We start from the raw sequence: 4,953 nt of genomic DNA, 5'->3' as shown, positions 1-4,953 counted from the left end.
GTATCCTGGAAGCAATGGATTGAATTTTTTTACCGAGGGCCAATTATCTTTGAAGGGGTAAAAACAAACTCAACTGTTAAGACCTCCAGAAAATTTAGCCAGCAGAACATTGGTGAAGTTTATGATCTCCATTCTATCCCCTTAAATGTATCAAAGGAGGGTGGTCTTGCAGCATTCTTGTCTTTATGGCTAAGCCGCTTTGTTTTTCCTACCCCGGGTCAGAACATTAGACCTGAATCTTTTTATATGGCTTCAGTCATGGCACATGGAGTCAGAGTTTCACTTGCGCCTTCTGTTTTGGGCTATATATATCATGCTTTACATAATTCTGCTCTGCATTGTCAAGAACGAGGTGAAGGTTTTTTACCTGTGCATTATGTGTTGGGGTGGTTAGCTGAGCACTTTCGTGATCTTTATCGTGGTTGGGATCTTACTCCCGGTTTGCCTTATTTGAGTAAATATGCTGGGGTTCCTGCTAGATACCAGACTTTGAATATGGCTAGGCATATTTTGAGGGGGGAGGATTATGTTATTCACCGACCATATTATTTCCCTTCAGAGGAAGATCATGATTGTTTGGATAATGAAGATTTGTCTGATGAAAAATTTGAATTTTTAGTGTCAATGCACTCTGCTTTATTACCCGTGAGAGTTGGCAGTGATATATATATGGAGCCTTATTATCCCAACCGATTTGCTCGCCAGTTTGGTTTTGACCAAGGTGTTCCCTCAGAGAACTTTTGCTTGAGTGTCCCTAGGAGGACGCAATGTGGAATAGAAGATATCGCTAAAGCTTGGGTTTTGATTTTAAGGAGGAATACCAACATTCGTTTTCATATACCTAAGATTACTCGTATAGGTCAATGTACATGGTGGTATTGTCGTTGGTGGGTGAGGAGTAGCCTTCTGTACTTAGGGGGATCTGTCAAGAAGATTCATACATAATTAAAACAACCCTATGAAGAGGACGAGTCAAAGTATGTAATCCAAGACATCCGCGAAATTTACTCCACCCTTGATGAGGTTTTTGTGAAACGGACTTCTCAGACTGATGACTTCGCCAGTGCTAGTTATGCTGACAGAGAGTCAGACAGTGACGATACTTTAGACCCATATTTCAAAAGAGTAAAGCGTGCAAAGCATGATGAGCATAGTCATAATGAAAGTATTTCGTTCCCAGTTACTCAGAATTTAGGGATTAGGCCATCTGATGGTTGCTTTGACACCTCTAGCTCCAGAGTTGAGGAACTTGTTGACTTTGATGGGTCTGATGGTCATGTTGATATTGGGTTTGATGATGGGGTGTCACATGGAGATGCTATTTCAGCAGAACCAATTGTTTCACAAGAGCTTGTTCTTCCACCAGATCCACCTATTCCTCGCTCAACTATTCCTCTGCTAGGTACGGTACCGACAATGTTAGCTTCAGCAATCACCAACTCTCATTTAAATGAGTATACCAAAAGGTTTGTGATTGATATCATGAAAGACATTCTCCATTTGTTATCTTCTCCTTTGCTACTAGATGATATTCTGGGACATCGTGCTGAAATGGACACAAAAATTGACATATTGAGTACCGTTTGTGAGAAGTTCAAATGTAACTTAGCAGAGGTTACGTGGTTTATTGACACTGTCAATGATTCGTTCAAAGCAAAAGAAAAATCTGTCGCTTCTACCAAGATTGTTGAAAGTGCCCTTAACCTTGATGAATCTCTTATCCATGACCTTCTTCGTCGTGATGAAGACAATTCGGCAGCTATGAATCATGTGTCTATATCTGTCTCCAACAAGAGAAAGGCCTTTGAAGATTTTAAAGCAGAGGAGGCAGAGATTATTGCAGCAGAGCTGGCCATACAACAACGACGAGCTAAGTTTGAAGCTGGAAAAGCATCGTTTGAAGAAGATCTTTCTAGTCTTAATGACTCTTTGAAGAAACATCAACATCTTGCTGAGGAGATAAGTCAATCAAAGGACCAAGCTGGTGTAGAAAAATTCTATGAAGCCGAAAGGGCAAAAACGACACTCAAGGTTCAAGAAGAAGAATTCCGAAAAAAACTTGGTGCTTTGACTTTATTTCTCCAGATGGTTTGAAGATTTCATCATTTTGTTTCTGAAACTTTTAGTTTTAGTTTTAGTTTTTGTTAATTTCTTGTTTATTAGCCTTGAGGACTAATAGTATTTTGTCATTCAGACTTTTTAGAACTTTGATTCCTTTGTTGGGAGGAATATTTTGTTTTTTTTATTTTTGTGGCTGCATCCAATTTTTTTGTTTAGATTGCCTACGTACCCTTTTAAGGGATCAAGCCATTCGTAGTTCTTTACATTTTTTTTTTGGAAGATAATAATATTTTTTTTTGTTTTGCGGCTGGGCCTAGTTATAAACTAGATTTCCTACGTACCCGTAATGGGATCAAGCCTCACGTAGTTCATTACATTTTTTTCTCTTTTAAGTGCACAGTCTACACCATGGGTAAATACCCTTTTGTTTAAGTGTAGAACTTTTTGATGAACTTCCCGTTAACACATGGATAAATGCGTCGGCCTTCTGAGTCTGAAAGTTCATATGCCCCTCTTAGGAAGACCTTAGTGACAACATACGGTCCTTCCCATTTTGCCTCAAATTTTCCTTTCATCCTTCTAGTTATGACAACTGGTCTTTTTACGGTAAGCACTAGGTCTCCAACTGAAAAAGATCGGAATTTAACTTTCTTGTTGAATGCCCCAGCTACTTGGGCTTGGTAAATTTCAAGCTTTTGTTGAACAGCAAGTCATTTTTCGTCTAATGCTTCAAGCTCAGCTAGACGGACTTGCACATTTTCATCTGGGGTCGTTAATTGAGTAGTAATTCTTAATGAAGGTATTTGAACCTCCAAAGGTAAAACTGCTTCAGACCCAAACACCAAGTTATAAGGTGTACAACCAGTCGCAGTCCTTACAGTAGTTCTATAAGCCCATAAAGCTTCTGGGAGGCGCTCGTGCCAGTCCATTTTATTCTTTGTCACTGTCTTCTTTATGATTTTTCATAACACCTTATTAAATGCTTCTGCTTGACCATTTGAAGACGGGTTATAACTAGCTGAAAAACTGTGCTTGAATTTGTACTTGTCCATCAATTTGACCAGTGCCTTACATTTGAAATAAAGGGCATTGTCGGAGATTATTTTTGAAGGAACCCCGTATCGATAAATTACGTGAGTCCTTATAAAATCCGCGACATCCTCTGCTCGTACTTCTTTTAATGGTATAGCTTCGGCCCATTTGGAGAAGTAATCTGTAATGGCCAGGATGTATTTGTGGGCTTTGGAAGAAGGTGGTGTAAAGGAACCAATAACGTCCATTCCCCATGTTTCGAAAGGCCATGACAGTATAGAAGGATGGAGTGGTTGAGGGGGTTGGTGGATGAAATCTCCATGCAATGGGCATAACTTACAGCATTTAGCGAAATTAATCGCATCTTGAACCATAGTAGGCCAATAGTAACCCAACCGCTTTAATTGAGCTGACAGTTTTGGGCCAGCTTGATGGGCGCCACATGTACCGGCATGAGTTTCTTCAAGTGCATGTGCTGCCTCTTCTTTCGAGAGACATCTCAACAATATCCCATCGAATGAACGCTTGTACAATGTGTCATTAAAGACCACAAATCGAGGCGCTCTTCTTCTTACGTCCACTCTTTTCTTCAAGTCTTCTGGCAAGACTCCTTTTTGGATGTAGTCTTTGATTGGTTGATGCCAGTCGTTTTCATTTGCGTTGTCCAGGAAAGTTATCAAGTTGATTGTATTTTCTTCTTCAACTCTTTCCATGGATTGGGATAGTACATGGAGCTCCCCTATGGTAATTTGGATATCCCTTTCTTCAGGAAGTGTTAGCGAAGCAGCTAAATTAGCTAACGCATCAGCTTTACCATTTTTTGATCTAGGGATATGATTTAGAGTTATATCTTGAAATTGACCAAGCAAATATTTAGCCTTTTCATGGTAGGGGATTAAATTCTCGTGCTTGACTGCAAATTCACCACTCATTTGTTTAATGACCAAGAGAGAATCGCCAAATACTTCCAATGATTGTATTTTCATTTCGAGTGCAACTTCGAGGCCGATAACTAACGCTTCGTCTACATTATTGGTGCATATAGCTAGAATATGGAAAGAGTAAGGTATCAAGCCTCCCAATGGTGTCACAAAGACAATTCCAGCACCTGCCCCACTATTTCTTGCTGCCCCATCAAAGTATAATTGCCATGATGAAGTATCAACTGTGAACACTTCTTCGTCTGGAAGATCTTCTCGCAACTCCATATCGTTTGGAATTGGGTGTGCTGCCAGAAAATCCGCCAATGCTTGCCCTTTTATTGCTTTTTGCGGGACAAAGTTGATTTCAAATTCTGACAAAATCATAGACCATTTGGCCAATCGTCCAGACAACACGGGCTTTGATAGAATATATCTTAAGGGGCAGCTTTTGACACTAAAGTCACAGGGTGTGAGAGTAAATAATGTCGTAATTTTGTGACGGCAAAAATTAAAGCCAAGCACACCTTCTCGATTGGAGGGTAGTTTTGTTCTGCCCCTGCTAAAGTTCTACTTAGGTAGTAAAGGGCCACTTCTTTTCCCTCCTCATTGTTCTGCGCCAGCAAGGCTCCCAAGGAGCGGTCAAGTGAGGTGATATATAATATCAATGGCTTTCCTAAGATTGGAGCTCTCAACACTGGTGGGTGTAACAGGTATTTCTTAATACTTTTAAAAGCATTTTGGCTTGCCTCATCCCAAATGAATGGGACATTTTTCTGCATCAATCTCGAAAAAGGTTGACATCTACCGGACAGGTTTGAGATGAACCTTCGGATGTATGCAAGTCTTCCTTGTAGTCCACGTAGTTGACGTAAGTTACGTGGGGGAGGCATTTCCAAAATTGCTTTGATTTTTGCAAGGTCGATTTCAATTCCTCGGT

The sequence above is a fragment of the Humulus lupulus genome, chromosome 3 (genome assembly GCF_963169125.1).
Source record: "Humulus lupulus chromosome 3, drHumLupu1.1, whole genome shotgun sequence".
Classification (NCBI taxonomy): Eukaryota; Viridiplantae; Streptophyta; class Magnoliopsida; order Rosales; family Cannabaceae; genus Humulus; species Humulus lupulus.
This window is presented reverse-complemented; position numbering follows the sequence as displayed.